This window comes from Haliotis rufescens, unplaced genomic scaffold (genome assembly GCF_023055435.1).
Source record: "Haliotis rufescens isolate VD_foot unplaced genomic scaffold, xgHalRufe1.0.p SCAF_11, whole genome shotgun sequence".
Lineage (NCBI taxonomy): Eukaryota > Metazoa > Mollusca > Gastropoda > Lepetellida > Haliotidae > Haliotis > Haliotis rufescens.
Genome location: NW_025963791.1, coordinates 507,199 through 527,500, shown reverse-complemented (window position 1 = coordinate 527,500; position 20,302 = coordinate 507,199). Strand labels below are relative to the sequence as shown.

The following is a 20,302-nucleotide window of genomic DNA, read 5'->3' as shown; positions in this document are numbered from 1 at the left end:
GACTGAGCGCGTGGGTTCAATATAGTATTGACAACCCATATGCCTGTCGACGTCTGTAACAATGTCCTAATCAGGACCATCACCCGATTCTCACCCCCCCCCCCTCTCTCTCTCTCTCTCTCTCTCTCTCTCTCTTATTATTATTCAGTGACTAATTTTTCAAAATCAATAGGCTTCCTGAAGCACATAGCCTTATTTATATAGATACTACGAACACCAATTAGACTGCATACTTATGTCATCGAAACCTGCATAGGCTGCTATATATATTTAAAGTAAACAGTCTTAGGGGGACCAGGTGGCATATATGTTAAAAATTAACAGCCTAAAGGGGACCACATGGCATAAATTTGAATAAAACCCCGCCTTATTTGGACCAGATGGTATATAATTTTAGAAATAGAATTGGGGGGACCGGATGGTATATATTGTAAAAAAACCTTAGGGAGACCATATATATATATATATATATATATATATATATATATATATATATATATATATATATCATGAAAGAGAGATATATTAGGGAGACCATATATATATATATATATATATATATATATATATATATATATATATATATATATATATATATATATATATAATATGAAAGAGCCTTAGGGAGACCAGATGGTACATATATTTAAACACCAGCCTCATTATACGTTACATATATTTTAATAAATTTTGCCAATCCGAACAGAAATCCTGATTCATATGCAAGATGAAACAGGTTAGCAAGGGGTGAACAATTGGTGCCCATGGGCATGTCTACTTCCTGTCTCAATGTCTTGGGGGCGGTAGCTTAGTGGTTACAGCGTTCGCTCGTCACGAAGAAGGCCCGGGTTCGATTCCCCATATGGGTACAATTTATGATACCCATTTCTTGTCTCCTCCGCGGGGATATTGCTAGAATATTTCAAAAAGCGGCTTAAAACCCAAATCCCGCACTCACTCCCTCTTAATATCTTACCACAAATTTCACAAAATTTTTATCAATGAAACTTTCAAGATGGAGATGAAACTCTCTCTATGACCACCACGTTTAGTGACAAATGCCTCGTAGAAAGACGTTTTCCCTTAAGTTGAAGAATCAAATGTTTTGACATAACTGACTTGGTTGTTTTCTGAGATTGAAAAAAAATCAAAGTAAAATTAAGTAAGTTATTTGAGTCTTTGACATTCCACGTGCTATTTATTGCACTTGCTTCCAACACTTTCAGACCTATCCGTCTAGTGGTAGACCGTCCATCAGGATAGCGGAAGGTCGGGGTTCGATCCCCGGCCGCGTCATACCAAAAGACGTTAAAAGATAGTACTTGTTACCGTGTCTGGCGCTCGGCATTAAGGGGATAAAACAAGGACTGGTGGGAGTATACTGTGTCAGAGTGAGGTTAAACTGCGGCGTGGTATCTCAGTGGGTTAGCACTATAAAATCGCGCGCGCACGCACACACACACACACACACACACAGACACACACACATGCAAGCACGCACACACACAAGCAAGTCTGGGTGAAATGAGTGATGGCTGGGACAGAATGGGTTTATTCGTGTTCTGTTTCCTCTGTTTCAGTTTGTGCATTCTACCAATGACAACACCATGCACTGACTTAACCCACTCTGAAAGACATTCAACAGGTTCCTCTTCTCCTTTGCCCCATGTTTTGATAAATGCCTCGACAGTATTCATAATGGTGCCAACTGGTAGGAGGATGCCCACGTTAGTTGAATAACTGACGAAGGTTGTTTTAGTTTGTCAATAACAGAGAAGTCAGCCGTGATCATAATATCAACAGGTTGGTAGCAGTGGGAGGAGTCTTTGCAGCCACAAGTAGTGGTATTTACATCATGATCTACAGTTCTGCAAAACCTTCCTATAATTGAATAAATTGAATGGAATGGTGTTCCTATTGGAAAACGAAACTGTTGGTTGACACATATGAGCAAATACAACCATCACCTGTTAGTTTCGCCCGCCTCCGTGGTCTACTGGATTGAATGTCTGCACTAGGAGCAGATGGTCAAGGGGTCGAACCTCGGTAAAGTCTACTAAAATAAGGACCGTCTAACATTCAAGATATTTTTCAAGGTACGATGTGGTAAAAACTAGGCAAAGGTGGGTTGATAGTCGAACATGAGTTTGGTTGATATTCAGTTAGAAATATTGTAACATGCTCTAATATACCGATGACTACAACCGCCATTTTGAGTCATTTAGAAGCAACACAGGGGCCGTCTAGTATTCCTCAGATCAAGGGGCCTATTTGGATACGATGTGATGGACACATAGCCGGGATCGGTTTGACAGTCAGACGTGTTTGTTTGTAGTTTAACGCCACACTCAGCAATATTCTAGCTATATGACAGTGGTCTGTAATCGAGCCTGGACATGACATCATGGACATCGATCTTTGTAATTGGGATACAATGACATGAATTAACCAAGCCAACGTTAGTCGCCTCACAAGCATTTCTAACCCGGACTTCTCGAGGGCCATAGTATAGGCTTAGTGTGATAGGCTCACTTTGTCCTTAAGTGCTTTTGAGCTAATAAGTTAAAAACTCATGCATGCTTTATTTAAGAATGAAACACACACGAAAACATTTGAAGATTGATTGAGGTATTCATAAAGTTCCAAGGAGTATCAGCAAGCAAATTTGATCTATTTCAGTTTTCAAGGAAATGTATGTATGTATCATGTATATTAGACACCAACACTAGGTGGCAAGTCTCATAATGTAACAGCTGCTTGGGCCTAAGAAGGGAATTCACCCTTAAGTTCCATATTTTCAGTTGAGTTCATGGAAAATAATGAAAAGGTAAAGGACAACCAACTGACAGACAGCCCATTACAACACTCCAGACCTTCAGTCCGGGTGAGATAGTAAGAAAGATAAAGAAAAACAAAAATCACTGTGAGAGACCAAATATATTATTATTAAAAAGTATACTTCACAGTTTATAAAATAATCACACACGATTGCGACAAAAGTTAGAACATTCACACTTACGCTTCTTACCAAGAGCACGCACCTGCATAATACAGAAGGTAAAAATATACATTTTGAAAAAAATATAACAAAGATTTAAAATATGTTTAAAGATCAAGTGGCTGAATTGAACATACTATTCTTAATACTTCAGGTATCAAATATTCCAATAAAGTATCCTCCCTGCTTGTAAATCTTTTTTACGATGTAAAATTTTATGCTAGTTTAACAACAAAACCCTAAGTTGAGAGCACAAAATGGCGCCCCAAACAAACTGAGAATCTTAATTTTTTATACAACATTTCAGCCCGATGACAGTGCTAATCTCAATGATTTGAATCTATTTTCAGTTTTAGATAAAAAAGGATTATTCTTAATCTCAGTGCCACGGTAGTGCTACATAAGCTTTCGAAACGTCAGCTCTTACATTGTCTCCGAATCTTTTTATTATAATAAAGGCTATTTATTAAATCGAAGAAAAATAACAAATAAAGATAAAAACACAGCACCACAAGAATCTGCCTGACGATAAATAATTGCATGACTTAGTTTGGTGAAATCACTTGTAGTGAGTTACTAAAAAACATGGTGCCATATATTCCAGTTGAAAAACGTTTTACAACATCGTTTTGCAATTTGTGTAAACAATGATGCTACAAAAAAATCGAATTTCCGTTTATCCTCCACCATAACGTTTCAGCTTTCTGTGTCATATGGTTCTATAAGATTTATATTAGGATGGTGAAAGGACCATACCACTGACAGCTTCTTCTTATGTTGCCCGAACCATTTCTGTTATTAGTCAAGTTCGGTTACCATGGTGACAATATATGAAAACCTATTTTCTTTTACAATTTTCCCCAATGTAGACAGGCTGATATGTGGTGGGGTCTAAGATTTTTCAGAATTTTCAGTTTTGCTCCTTCTTTGTTTTATTGCCCGTGACATCGATTTCATTTATGTAACACCAACTATGTTGAGCTGTACATATATAACGGTAGAGTTAAAGTCAAAATTAATAATATCGCAAGAATAGAGAACATTATGTGAGGCCCAATAACTAACTACAAGTATGCCAAATTTCACTTAATTTAAAAAAGAACGTATGGCCGAGTGATAATCGGTAATGGATTTATAATTATGGTCAAAGTTGCGATGTTTAACATTGGTCAGAAAGTGTAAGCAAATGTCAGAGAACACCATAGCTTAGATTACTAATGTAAACGTTCAGCTTCACAGACCTTGTAATTTTCGAGGATACTTTGAAAATGCAGTAAAACTAAGAAAACCGCCCCGTCCCAAACAAAACAAAGTATAAAGACCACCTTAAACCTAAAAACGTGTAATATATATTACACGCCAATACCACATACTTACTGCATATCAAATGGAGAATATCATCTCTTGGTACCCATAACACTGAATTAAAGCATCTGTTTTTGAGAAGTCAACCAGAGGGTTTTAGAGACACTGTAAAATGTAGAAAACGAGAATCGAGCTGTGATGAAGTCACAAGTCACAAAAGTAAATACACGATGCTATGAAAAGCTGGGACAGTATAGTCCATCACATCACATGGTCAAGCGGTGTGCATGAGGGTTAAGACGAATGTTGACACTACATCATATCAGGAGCTGACCCAGCTAAACACACAGAGGTTCCCTTTGACCACATGTCAGCAGATGGACGCTTCTATAGGCCAGGAATAGCAGAACTAGAGCATAGCTGGACAGTGTATATTGAAGTAAAAGAACATTAATATTGAAAAATGTGTGACTTGTTGTATTATGATCCAGTTTCTATGTGAGGCAATAAACGTTCGATATAATCTCGTACGTGCAGAACTGTCTTTTAGAGACACAATATCTGGGACCATTACTGCAAGGTTTCAGCTTCACTGACCTGACAGTTTCAGAGGTGTCGAAAAAGCACAGGTTAAGATGGACAGACGACGGACAACACGCGACATGACACACGTTCACTTGACTTTAAGTCAGGTGGGCGACAAAACCAAAGTGTATATATATATATATATATATATATATACTGTTTAGCCTCACTATTGCTAAACAATAAATACGTATATTGTCTGGTGTCCCTTTTGCTGGTATTTAAATACATATCCAATTTAGCCTCAGTATTGATAGATAATAAATACACATTATTTCTGGTCTCCGGAATGCCGGTATTTAAATATGAATCCAATATAGCCTATACATAAGTGGAGTAAAAATGAACATAGTTTATGACAGCACACGAATTTTATATCATAATTATCCTGTTAACTATTTAGTATTTTCAGGTATATACCAGTATAGTATTGACAACCTCGTTTTCACGTAATTCAATGTTTTGAAATCAGAGGATCATAGCATGTTGTTATAGAGCTTCATAGAATACAATATTCGTAAAATAAGTATATGTTAATGCCATCATGTTACGCTTATTGTTTAGGATATATCAATACCTCATAAGCGTCAATGTAAACAACCTTCCCGTCTAGACGATCTTATTTACTTTTTCAAGAGTTTTCTTCTTTTGAAGAATTCGTCGTTCTGAGAATAGTTACGCAAAGTAACAATCAGATAAGAATTCATCATAATTTCGTTCTTCATCAAACAGATCATAATCCCTGGGTACCTCGATATTTATCCATATTTGTGTGAATGTGTGATCAAGGTTGAGCTACGTGTTTCACTGACGCCCGCTATTTTTACTTTGTGACAGCCAGCTTAGGTCGCAATGAAGTTTCTGCAACTGATTAAAGCTTAGTATTTTCCATTATAAATTTTATTTAATCTAATGAATTACGCACAGAATCGAATTTGATGATGTGTCAAGACGTGTATTAATGTTGCTGTTAATTCTGCCATCAGGAACTATGTAATCTTCGCTGATGTATTCATGCGCGACATTTTGCATCACTAGTTATTTTGCATCACTACTGTCAAAGCATATCAGTGGCCAATTCATGTTATTAAACGTCTTATGTATCAGATAAATTCCAATTGCCGCCTGACATTTTTAATCTTCATCTTTGAATTGTCCATCGTAATTCCCAGTCGATGTTGCTTGTTGTTAGTCCGTAATCTTGGCTGCAAGGACGTAGCTTCGATGTAGCAGGACGTAATTGTTTATCTTGTGATATTGGAAGGCAATTAGTGAATCAATTAGACGTAATTAATTGATTGGTATAAATACCAAAAAAAAATTTCACCAAATTACCTCCTGAGATGTTCGCCTTCCTCTTTATTTCAGTGTTTTTTATGTTGTGAGAGTAGACCCCTCAAAGGAATATGGACGTAACGGGACGTAATTTCTCGTAATTTGATTTGTCAAAAACAGACATGTGACCATTTTCCCACACCTATTAATACGATGAGATCCATACTGGCTCGACAAGAATAAAACTCATATCAATTCCAAAACAGAAATTCTGTGAATACCAAACTCGCAATAGATATGTGTATCCTACTCACAAAGAGGGACAGGTCAGCCGAAATTGCTTAGGCAGAAGGTGACCTCTTAAACACTTAACGCAACAACAACAACAACAACTGGGTCTACAGGGCAGATAATTCAGTCCAAAAGTTCCCCTTGTCCTCACATATTCACTTCTATATATTTTCTCAATCTATAAATAGACTGCATTTCTGAAAACAGAAACAAATTGCTATCTGAGTAACTGTAAAGTTATTCAGATAAAGAAGCAAACTAATTATATAGCAGTAAACTACCATAATAAAGTTACAGGCAATAATTATATTGCCCTGACACTGGTCCATACACAATAGACCTTAAACTTCAGAGGGATCTATTTTTGAGAAAACATTGCGTTATTCATATGTAAGCATTGTCATACCCACAGATATTTATTCATTGAAAAGTTGTGCTTGACTCTTAGAGACGTGTGTGTGTGTGTGTGTGTGTGTGTGTGTGTGTGTGTGTGTGTGTGTGTGTGTGTGTGTGTGTGTGTGTGTGTGTGTGTGTGTGTGTGTTTGTTTATATGATAACAAAGTTGTTACATCTGTCTGAAGTGTCAGGCTCACCTGTTAATTGTATACAGACACATTGGTGGTGACACGTGGTGACTTAAAACAAACTACTATTACTAAACCTGTGGCCCAAATAATTTTCCTCTTTCCTCATCTGGTTAAGATTATCAGCTAAACGGAGGTCTATTGTTCTGAACCTCTTCTAGATGAAAGGAAAACTCTCCCCTGTTCCGTCTACACCTTTTAAACAAATAGAAGAATTATATGAGCAATCTTGTTTTCATCATTCAAGGGACCACTATCAGATTTCAGCTACATCAACACTAGATATAGCCGCAAAAAGCACTCCGAGCATATAGAGAATTGATAAATGGGGCGCTTTTTAAAATCATGCACAAGTTAAATCTATTTTCACAGATCAAGCAGTAGTGAATAAACGTTTGTTTCAAACGTGGATGAAACTAAACGTTCTTTTGATAATAATTAGCAGGCAATTACTTTCCTCTTCTACACTGCTTTATTCAGTATAAAAACATATATTAATATACCGAAGGAAATACAGACTGTCATGTAAGTATTCGGTCATAGTAAAGTTGCTTACACTGTAACACTACTTACAAATTGGTCTAGATGATGGCCAGGTGGTTCTCATTAGAGCTGGATGCTAGATACGGAATGCCAAAATGACATTTACATTGTCAAGAAAAAGCAGGCTCAAAATTAAGATTAACACAAAACAGATTCACTGCACAAAACACGAGCTGATAACATATCAAATATATAATGATACATGAGTGAGTGAGTATTTCCGTCATATTTCACGGCATGTCGGCCATGGCAGCTATGTTAAAAACTGGATTGGAGCTCTGTGACAGTATTACTGGGATCATGCATTAAGTATCAGCAATATCAGCGCTATGGTTTCAGAGAAGATGCTGCAGTGGTAAACGTCCAGAAATGGCTGCATGTGCAATGGTAGCCAATGCTGTAAACAGGCATTTCCAGCAAGTTGTTATGAAAACGTTTTGGTCAAAATTTACACTTCGCTGTGACCTCCCATGTATGTTTAATGGGATGGTTAAATCATTTGTTCGCAACTTTCACGTTTTACCCTGTGCAGATTCCAGGCCTGAATAGTGAGTGAGTGAGTGAGTTGGGTTTAACGCCGCTTTTAACAGTATTCCAGTTATATCGCGGCGTGTCAGCTTAATGTGGGAGGAAAGCCCGAAGTGATGCATGTCTCAGACGTTTACCACTTCGGTGAAACCCACGAGCACGGGTATGGTGCTGACAAACCTAGAAACATAATCGGGGCGAACCGGGATTCGAACCCACAATCATAGGTTTCTGGCGTGCCCAAGGGACGCAACTCTGCACAGCGAATCGCGGCGCCTTAGTCGACTGGGCCACCCGTGCCCCCCCAGGCCTGAATAAGTCCAAGGACCACATGCTTGTAACAACATCCAACTGAATTCCGAGATTTGGTTGTCAGGCTGCATTACTTGGCTGATGACTGGTGTTGATCGTTGCTCCTAATTTCTGTCATCGGTTTGCTTGGCTCAGGTTCGATTATCTACAGTCACTATGTTACAGGTGGGATCATCATTATCAATCGATCGCTGATCGACAAATGTTTTATGGCAAGATCTCGGAAGTTCTTTACATTTTTTTCACGTGCAATTCTATGTTTAATCGTTTAGCACACAGGATGTAACCTTTTTGTAAATAGTATGGATTGCTGAGACACTTCCAGGGGCCTAAAAATAACTGATTGAAGCTACTCCAATATGACGAGTGTTTCCATTGTGTTTGATATAGGCTGACCTTGACCTTACACCTATATCAACGAAACCGTTTTAGAGGCTTTTTAAGAAACTGTAACCACAGACTCTTGACAGATTTGACTTTGACCTTTGACCTCATTGCATGTGCCAAAAAAAATCCCAAGGTCCATGTCAAATAACTCCATTGTCAATCATCCTTGCGCCATATTCAAGTGAACTCATGTTTCCTCCTATCTGCCTCCCAACATTCCACTTTGAGCAAACTGAAGCAAGCACTACATCTACACTAGCTTAGACAATTGGGTATTTTCACTTATCCCATGACGGGATGAGGTCACCTGAGATTCATCACTTCTGGGTAGATCTGGTTCTGTCTGGTCATAATGGTGGATACTCTCGACGTGATAAATCAGGAAACTACTCCAGTCATATCGCCGCTTGTCTCAATTATGAAATAATAGTATAAATTGATTGGATGGCTATATTAAGCACTCAAGACGAGGCTGCGGATGGGGCCAGGGTATTTATCTTAATAGCATGAAGATATGAAGATGGCACAGTTCTCCACAAGACTGTATGACACGAGGGATGACTTCAACGTGTTATTCCAAACGCCAAATTTCCCTCTATGTCGAGGAATAACCCAGCAGCTCCAGCCTTTGGTGTCTACGTTTCACAACTGTTGAAGTGTAATCGAGCATGCTCTTTCTTCGAAGTTTCCATAGAGGGTCTTGCGACTTTTGCTCAAAAGTTGTTTTATGAAGGTTTCAACATTCAAAGCCTTAGTAAAGCTGTGAACACGTTATATGGTAGCCATATGGAGGGTATATCAGTGACAAACATTATGTCTGATGCAGTTCCCTATGTTGACTTGTGCCCTATATTTCTGGATGAACAATTGACTTGCTTTTCATGTGTTTGTGACGGGTGCCACCGGTGTGGCAGGATACGCGAACACCGGGTAACATTACTTTTTGATAGTGATTAATAAACATCTGCTCGTGATATATAGAGGTTATCACGCGAGTGTGTTTGGGGATGGTAAATATCCTGCATTAGGAATAAACATTGTATTTAGCGTGCCTTGGCGAGCTAAATACATACTTTTTATTCCTCATACAGGATATTTACCATCCCCAAACACACAAGCGTGATAACCTCTTTATCATATAATGTCATTCTTTAATTCTGTGCTTCAAAATCGCTTTCCCTCTCTCACAAACATTACCGAAACATTGCGAGTTTTCCTGGAATGCGCGCATTAATATTTATTACGTCACAGGGTAAGTGATGTGTCAGTCGGACAGTGACAGTAGCCGATATTGTTCCAACTGAAACCTGTTTCTTATACAGTGGCGAAGCAACATATACGCAAAACAACAACTGTTTTTATTTGCATTTCGCGGCAATCCATCGGTCTGTCCGCTAGAGTAACTGCCCTTTGTCAAAGGGAAGCAACTCTAACCCTAGTCTATGAGACGTCACGGCCACGGTCAGACGTTGTTGACAGTCGGTCTGTCCTGTCATAACGTTAAGAAGTGTAGTCAGATGTACACACAGCGACAAAACGAAACAAGGTAACAATTCAAATATATTTCGGCCAAATCCAACTATTTTAATTTGTGGAGAAGGTTTCAAGCCGCAGAGGTCTACAAGCATAGATATGACTACTGATCCCGCTTGGCTAGGCCTCGTGCCCTCGCAAAATTGTTTCGAAATTTATATCTCTAAAGTTGCCCAAACATATAAAATGCCTTAGCTACGTCACAGGTAGACACTTATTTTCAGTATATTAGACTGTTCTTTTGGTAATGATAGCAATTATCCCTGTAGTTTATCCAGATTCTCGATGGTTAATTCTGACTCGATCGCCGAATGACGAGGGCGACGCCATTTTTCTTTATAAACAGTGAAAGTAGTCCCTTCTTGACCTTTGACATTTGCATCTCTATCCGCATATGACCCCAACGGATATCGTTTTTATCCGTTGGCTTTATCCTGCCAAGAAACCTACCCATTATATGATAAATTGACTTATCTTCCAATACACAGAAATACATGGTGACATGCATGAATGTGAAAGTGAAGGAAAACTGTAACAACAATCTCAAGGGTGACAACAATGACCAGCTGGTGACTCAGTGCTTATTTATTACGACTATTACATTCACAGAATGTCATACTATACTACACAAGCCCTCGTCATAGTTAGATTACCTAAAAAGGCAAGCATTAAATAAGTAACACATACCTGTGATTAGTCTTCGGCAAATCAGCAGTAACCAACACGAAAGCGGCAGCTTGTCGGTCTCGTCTTACTAAATTGGCCGCCGAAGTATGTATAAAGCACCGCACAAATTGTCCTTAAAATAATAAGTTGGACCAACCAACGTGGTCAGAAGCGATCCAGGATTTTGAAAAGCACAAAATACCATATCCAAAATCAAGAAATGACTTAGCCGAGGGAGCAGTTACCATTGAAAGGTGTCTGAAAAAAGGTTGGATTTATATACTACCCAAATCACGAAATGACTTAGCAGAAGGGGCACTTACCATGAAAAGTGTCTAAAAAAAGGCGGGATTTATATAATATCCAAATCACGAAATGACTTAGCCGAAGGAGCAGTTACAATGTAAAGTGTCTAAAAAAGGTTGGATTTACATAATACCCAAATCACGAAATGACTTAACAGAAGGAGCAGTTTCCATGAAAGGTGTCTAAAAAAGGTGGGATTCATATATACCAAAATCACGAATTGAGTAGCAAAAGCAACTACACCTCTCAGCTGATTTTTATTTTCAATAAAAGACCGGAAGTTTATAACGTGATTAAAAATGTATATTTATTTTGATGCAGTGTTAATATTTCTATATAATTCTTTTTAAGCACTCTCACACATTACACCATAATCATCTAAATGTTAATACAATTAGCCGTCCGCCTGTACAGCACTTCTATAAACAACACTCGAATTATGAAAATCGTTTATTCATCAAAATCGAAATATGTATTTGCTAACCCACTTAACGACAAACCCACCTTTCTCCAGAAGGAATAAACCCACAGTAATTTTCACTCGGATTAATGTACAACAAAATTGATCGTTCCAATAAAATAGATTACGTCTGCCACATTAATGCAAAAATAAATATCCCACAGTATGTTTCTAGTCTCGTTCTGTGTTCCGCATTGATTTTGCCTGTTTGATATTTCAACTCAACCACCTGCCCCTTCCCACAACCAATCAATGCACAGCAAGAGGTACGCCAGGAACTAGCTTCGTCTTTGTTTGTCCGTTACACCTCTGGAAGAATTTCACCTTTTACATGTAATCGTAACTGCTGGAGGTCTCTCTAGGCACAAATAGTGTTGGAGGCAAAAAGTGCCCATCGAAAGCTCGTTTGCAAAAGTCAATTACAACTGTGTCGTAATTTCCCGCTACATAGCAGTAGTTCCGGTGTAGGGAGTAAGAAGACAAGAAATAGTTCCAACATGCGGCGTTTCATCTTGCGCTGACAACAAACGTCGTGGGACGCCTGCGTGATGGAATGTCTTGAAGGCGTCAAGACAATGGCAGCAACTCCCCAGCTCACAATTATTCTGTTTGAGAAAGTCATGTTTTTGGACTGTTGAATAACTATAGGAGGTTGTGGGTTAATCCATACAACGCTTCTTGTTACGGTTTCATTTCAGAGGGCAAATGTACATATTCAATTACGATACTTAGTATTGCAAATGTTCACTGATCATAGCTGTAGGTGTACAAACAAGACACACACGCACACACACACACACACACACATGATGCTAAATATTTGATTTTCACAAATGACCCAAATATAAATTTACATATATATTGTGTACATTGTGCAAAATGCCCACAAGCAAATGTCAAATCTTGATGTTAGTTGGTGTGTAAATCATTACAAATATACTGGACTGTCCCCTATCAGCGATGGGATGTTTGAATTCAAATTAATGTATTACTAATCTATCAATATGTGGATAAAATTGATTGCTTATGTGAACAAAGTTGGCAGTTTAGTTTCATTATAGATCGTGTGGTATTTCATGTTTAGTCGAATGCATTTCTATAATTTGAAATAACTACTAAGTTTAACGATCCATCTTTTTTCAAATATAAATATTGAATGCGTTTTAGTGTTATTAAATCGGATTCAACCAAATGCAAGACTAATTATATCGTTTTCGATCTTTTAACGGTCCGACACTCCAAGTTACAATAGTAATGGGAGTCTTCAATAACTTATACGGTACTTAATCTAACATGAACAATAAAACAGTGTGTCTAAATTCCTTCTTTTACAGATCTAGTTGGTTTCTGTTCAGTCTTACAGCGAATGAAGCCATTTGAAAAGAAAGGTGTAACAGTATGATAACAAACAATAGTCAAGGAATTTTTAACTTTTGGTGGAATCATAAGAAAGAAATGTCATACGCGTTTTCCTGTTCTAATCATCCATTACAAGCACTACTGAAGACTACATGAAATGAATTAGAAATTCCTTATCTTTTCAAAATTTATCATCATTTATTTTGTTTTGGCTTACCAATTCAAACCGACGGCGAATGTTAGAAAGTAATTTACTGTTCTATTTCTCCGATATGTAGAGATATTACGGTAGGCAACCTGACATGGTAAATCTGTACGGACACGAATAACTGATATCTTCTGAACGGTGCCTCCTGGGACCTTGGTCATCACAGAAATCTGCTTATTTTCCAATGGCTTCTTATATCTGATCGTCCCACTCAGAGGAACTTAGCGCACACATCTTTCAACATGCAACACTGGGCAATGAAATGCATAGAATCTAAAGAACTGAATGCAGTTATGCAACTAGGTCTTCTCACTGGATACTTTATTCATGAAACCATATTTTGATAGGAGGGTTGCGGTAGATACATGTAATGTGTCTAAATAAAGACGGCCTTGGTGATGGCAGTCCAAGGGAATGGGGACGCAGAGGATCAAAGGAAACGTGTGCTCATACACTGCATGTCAGATTGGGTATTATTAACTTTCAAACAAAATTTAAATATTTATTTTCAAAATTGGTCAAATATGTGGGGATAATTTACAATTTAGTATTGTGTATATGACATTGCGCACTATTGTGGGGACAAATTGTCGACGATTCATGCATTTATACCGCTCCTCCAAATAAAGGTCACCTTGGATTCAATGAGGTCTCGACAATAAACTACAAAATCAGTAAAAACAGTTCAAAGTCTATGTTGGTAAGACGGAATGAATTATTTGCAAGAATTTGGCAATAAAGTATGGAAATAGGTACAGTGATGTCTAAAGTATGACGTCAGTAACCACATTCAATCAACTGTTTTCGTGTAGGCAAATATTTGCTCAGTAACGCGATGTCTAGTTAATCGTGATGTAAGATCGAAGATAGGATGTAGCATGCATCGTGCAACAAGTGAAACATGGCAATATTAGGAAATATTTGAAATGGCACGCGTTATAAACAATTTGTCCATGACTTAAAGTGTCAAAATAAATTGCAATATTTCTTACAACAGTATTGATTTTAACACAAAGTTGATTTGAGAGGATATGGGAGCTCTTTAATCATACACTTAATAACACTGACGGAGCGCTGAGATTTGAGGAATTATGGTTGGTGTTCATACCGAGAGAATAAAACGGTTAAGTGAATTGAGCGAAGGTATTTTCAGTGCGTAAGGAACAACGTATTAGCAGGGAGATGCATATCTACACCTAAATACTCCTAGTTCTTCTGATACCTTTACACTTCTATTGATAAAAATAACATTTCTACTATGGTTCAGGCAAGTGTCGTTTTCACAGGAATGTCAAATATATTAGTATGTAATGAGTCCCCCCGTCTTGTGCCTATTCTTCTTTAGTGCATAGCATTTTGAAAGTTGCGAGGTGTCTGTTGGATACTTTATTGAAAAGAAAGGGAGATTCTTGGTAGTTTCTGGCGTAAATACAATTGATTTTACTACAAGAAACGGCGAAACTCAATGTAACTGACTGTGTGGCTTTTTGTCGCGTAAAAAAATATGAAATGAATCGTCTTTAACGCCAAGCATATGACCAGTGCTTACCCAAAACAAACAGAGTTTTACAAAGCCAGTGAATCAATTGGGTTACACAAACGAACAACCCTCAAAATTCGCCTTAACCTCTTTCAAAGATGCAATCGTTGTTACTTGAACCCAAAGAGTTGATGGTAGCATCATCCAGACAGCCTAGCTGAAGACTTCTTTAGAAAAATCGTCCAGGATTATTCGCAGATCCATCATAATTGTTACTGATTGTGCAGAAGCCTTCTGAATATCTTGGAGTTATTCAAGCCACAGCAAATTATCTGTGATTGTTAGGGATTCACCAGCCACAAAAAAGCTGGTCTCCTCTTCGCAAGATGACAAAACTAGGGAGGCTTGACTGGTTTGGGCATCAACACCCACGTATTAACTGCGCTACACCGGGGGATCAGGCGAGCTGAAAGTATCATCCATGTTAGGAGGAAACTGGTCATTTCTAACGACTGTAGATACTTTGGGCACAGATAAAAACAGATGGTATTGACGGCTCTACGAAGCATTTCATAGTTGGAGAAGTAGAACTTGGGATCAATAACGTTCAGAACTTTGTACGAAAAGGAAGTTTAGGGAGAACATTCCTTTAGACATAGCGGGCATTTGTCACTGGCTGTTTTTAAAACCACACAGTCCAATAGTTTGAAATAATCTAAATTTATGTTTTTAAATTTCATAAGTGCAATGGATTTGAAGAACATAAATTAACCAAAGGGGCATATGGATAAACCTTTAAATGAGAAAATTATATATTGCAGCCCTTGTATGACAGGCGTGTGGTCTAGTAGGGCCAAGTGTAAATAATTTGTTTTACCAAGAAATCAACATCTTCCACAGCTCTAGAGCAAGCGTGTGGCATGATAAATCAGAGTTTTACAATCTACAACCAGAAAATTGGATAACGAGAAGGGAAATTCAATTTTAAAGGAACCATTATCTACCAGGCTTTCATATTAGGAACAAGACGGTTAAATTGTACCTGATTTCCGATAAGTCATCAATAATTATGATTCGGAACAGGCATTATCAATCATTATTATCCGGCTGTCATAATCGGGTTCCTATCGTCATTAGTGTTTGACCTGTAGTCGTCTTTATACGACTTTAAGGTGCTATAGCGAAATTAAATACAGATCATTTCATAAAATCAATCAAATTGCTGTAGGTCTGTGTGGTTATTTCGACAGATAAACGGTGTACACCCGCCAGTCCGGGGATTTCTGCATATCGCTTTGAGATTTATGACCAAATTATTCAGTTATTTTCGACACATGCCAAGACTCGTTAAACGGTAGCTTACAAAACACCAAATATTAGTTACACGGAGATAATGATTTCAGAAACATTACAAATGTATGACTCGGTTTCAGAAGCAATAACATTTGACTGATAGGTATTATGCATTCTTCAAACTGGTTTATGGAGAAATGTATCGTGAGCATTATTCGTATACTTTGATATCTTACAGTACGGCCCTGCTATGATAATTAAGCGATCCCACCATCTTTTGAGATATCCTATGTCACCCAATATTTGCTTCGGATATAAAAAAGAAGCAAGCATATTGGTGATAGTGAAATCGTTTCTGTGATAGACAATAACGTATACATACGAATGAAGGTTAAATGTCCAAAGTCGTCTTCCTCTTCACGTCCTTTCCATACCACATTTTAACTGACGGAATATCGGAACAGCTGATTCGTGTGACCCAGGTTAAACCGTTGTAATGATATCCATGTTGTACCAATCGGTTTGGCTACCTAGGTTTTTACAATACGTGTAAATACTTGTAAGGATTTCGGGCACATGCTATTATTTTGATTGAATTTCACTGAAGTTGTATTATTTTTTAAAGAAATAGTTGAAAACATGGATATAAAAGTGGTTCTGTTTTAGAGTAGCATAAAAGTCATGTTTCAGTGTTGTGAAACTTACAACTGAAATAAATGTTAAAGTACAAATGAAACGGGTAAATATAGAAGGTGCACTTAAAACGTTTGTTTACAGGAGTAACACAAAATACAATGCAACGTCAGACAGTCTTATATTTCACATTTAATTCAGACTTCATTTGGTGATATATATATGTTTGTCAAATAGAACCTTCGTATTAGAGAGTATCAACATGTAATTGTTTCCCGAAATCAACATATTTTTATATTTTAAGCTTCATTGTAAAACATTTGGCATTTGACTGTCCGTGTATATGAACACAGACCATGTTCTGTTACAGCTCCTTCTGTCATGTCACAGACAGTCCTTTCAACTAGCCATATTATAAGCAATTCTGTGAATTAAATATAGTAGGCTATCCATCGAAGTATTTATAATAGGCTGTTCAGTAAAGTATTTTAGTTGGCTATTTATTGAAGTATTTGTAGTTGGCTATTCAGTGAATTATATATAGTAGGCTATTCATTGACGTACTTGTAGTAGGCTATGCAGTAAAGTATTTGTAGTAGGCTGCTCAGTAAAGTATTTTTAGTAATCTATCCATTGCAGTATTTGTAGTAAGCTATTATGTAAAGTATTTGCAGTAAGCTGTACATTGGAATATTTGTAGTAGGCGTTCCAGCGAAATACATGTAGTAGGATATCCATTGACGCATATGTTGTAGGCAATTCAGTAAAGTATTTGTAGTAAGCTATCCATTAAAGTATGTGTAGTAGGCTATTCAATGAACCAAATATAGTAGGCAGTCAAGTGAAGAATATGTAGTCGGCTATTCAGTGCACTCTGTGTATGGCCTTCGTTTAGTTTCCTTTTGTATGTCTGATTTACATTGTGTGTGTGTGACTTACAATTTGCTTGTGAGACTTACATTTTGCTTGTGTGACTTCATTTTGCTTGTGTGACTTTTCCTTTGCTTGTTACTCAGTTAATTTTCTGTGTAATTTCCTCTCGTTTCTTTGTTTAAAGATGTTTTTGGTTTTGTTTGTGTGACTTTACTATTGTTTCCACGACTTTCTCTTTTTGTGAGACTTCATGTTCTCATTCGTGTGGTCTTCCATCTGTGTGGTGATCAACTCCAAAACCTTCTTGTCAACTCGTGACCCAAGCGTTTACCGTAATCCTTTTATCCAGTTCTCCTCTTTGCCATCTATGTCTCCAACCACAGAGCTGTATAGAATGGAGAGGGGGCATTCCAGATCATTATTCATTGTACCTAGATGTATAGCGAGCTAATCTACAGGTCTTTTCCATAGAAATATTGGTATGGCTAGGTTATGTACCTAAACATATATCCATAATGATAAGGTCATCTTAACCTTGTATGGTATTATCAGTTGAATAATAACTATTCATACACAACTATTCAAGAAATGGACTTCATAAAATACATTTTATTATGTTTGAAATAACTCTTTTTAGAATGAAGCATTTTATTTAAGACCATTTACACATAACAAATAAAAACCCCGTTTACAGCATGGAGTTGGCCGTTAAGCTACAACCCATTCTGATTAATCACAATAAACCTCACTATCCCGGCTCTATACAACATCTAAATCTTGTTTCTGACATCAACAGTGCAATTCCCTAAAATAATGCCCCTAGTTGAACATCTTTCTAATTTTCTCCCAACATAGTTTTATAGCTCTCAGCTTCACACAATGGACAAGGCAAAAGGAGATTTACAGTTTAAGCTATCGAACATCCCACGATGCACTGAGTCGTAGGGGACCCTATATCCGATCTAGATGATGTTCAACAACGTGGCGTGTCGATACTACAGTCTTGTCGATTTGCTGATAAGATTAATTATTGGATATTTCCATAAACTTGTGACAGCAAAAAATCTTAAGCTTGACGGGTTTAAAGATTCTTCCTGAAGATCGATACCTCTGAGCAATTATATCATTTGGATTGGATCAGCCAGCTAAACTCGGAATTCAGGGGCTTAGTGGATCGAGGGTTTAGATCGAGGGTGTTAACGTGTGGGCGATAATGCATAACTAAGACTGATTTTCTTTTTCAAAGAATTTTGATTGGCTGTAAGTCTGTGATGAATATGAACTAACGACTCTTGGCTGCCCGCCAACGTCGTGAAAGGGTTATTGATAACGACCTTCGTGGGATCAATAGCGAGCGCTAGGGTCCGACCGAAACTGGTTACAACTGCAATAGTTTATAAGGGAAAAGTTTGATGTGAAATTATGTAGTTGTTCTTCATCACGCGAATGGTTATTGTAACCTTTGTAAAGGATTTAATGCAAAATAACAAGAATTGTACCTCAATATCTTTGTATATATTGACATTATGGCTGATTAAAGTGCATGTAAAGGAAGTTGTATTCTGATCTGAAAACCAAATAGTGAGAGGAGAGTGTTTTACAAGTGTTTATGATGTTAATATATAAAGTCTCTTTAGTGGGCACATAACGTACTGGTTAGAACTGGCGTGGTAACCCCGGATATCTCACCTGACGGACGACACTGGTGGAAACTATACTAACGACATTCTCTTGACGTTACTGATCTTAACCACAGGTTTCAGCCATATTGTTATCCAACCGAAAACCGATTAAATTGTTACTTATCAGATATGTATCACAGGAAAACTGAAGAACTTTTAACTAAACCGACACCAGACAAGAAATTTAGCCAATACTTTCGTATTATTCTTCACTGCACAACAACTCTGTTGGAAAGTAATTTATCTGGACGTTAACGAATGAGAACCGACTTGTTTAACGAGGTTTCACTTTGGCACGTCAAAGACACGTCCATTCCCCCTCCCCTTACAACTGGTTGATTTTGAAGAAGAATGACAAAACACTCCTTACGTAATCACCAATGTTAGCAAAAAAAAATCACCCCGCCTTAAAAAAAACCTGCCGGTATTTAGAGTTACAGGTACATGGTACATAGTCGTTTGGAGACTTTGTCGTCATAATGTGAATACACTTAAATCCATACGAAAGACATAGTACAGTTTGAATACCAGGTAATGGTTGTTGATAATGACATACATAGCATAATTGACTCTACCGATTTCGTTAACGCCTGATTGCAAACGGGACTTAATCAAGATTGTATCCGACACGCGATCAGCTACTAAACATTGAGTCTGCTGCTGATCTTAGCAAGAAAGTCCCAAGGGGTCTTAAATCTGATTTGAATTTGAACGCTTGCGTCTGATTTTTCCGCTGAATTCCCCAGGACATTGTAACCTTGAGTTAAACGACTGTCAGCCTCAATATCCACTTCTACTAACCACTGCCAGACCGATTGTTCCTTGTATCATTGTAACAACAAATGCTATTAGTTTCTTGTCTCAAACCTTTCCCGAACCAGTTTGGATAACTGGTTTCAAAACAACCTTCGCCTGCTTTAATAATTGATATTTTGCGTTTGGCGTTCGATTCTTGTTGAATGATTCTTTTTGTATCGGAATTAACATCGTGGTCATTAAAT

At 37.6% G+C, this 20,302-nt stretch overlaps 1 protein-coding gene across 1 annotated transcript in view; it reads right to left on the bottom strand.

Moving 5' to 3' along the window:
- The window catches only part of LOC124113721 (choline O-acetyltransferase-like), a 121,190-nt gene that overhangs the window by 44,389 nt on the left and 56,499 nt on the right, over window positions 1-20,302 (bottom strand). The gene's annotated exons all lie outside the window — the stretch shown is intronic.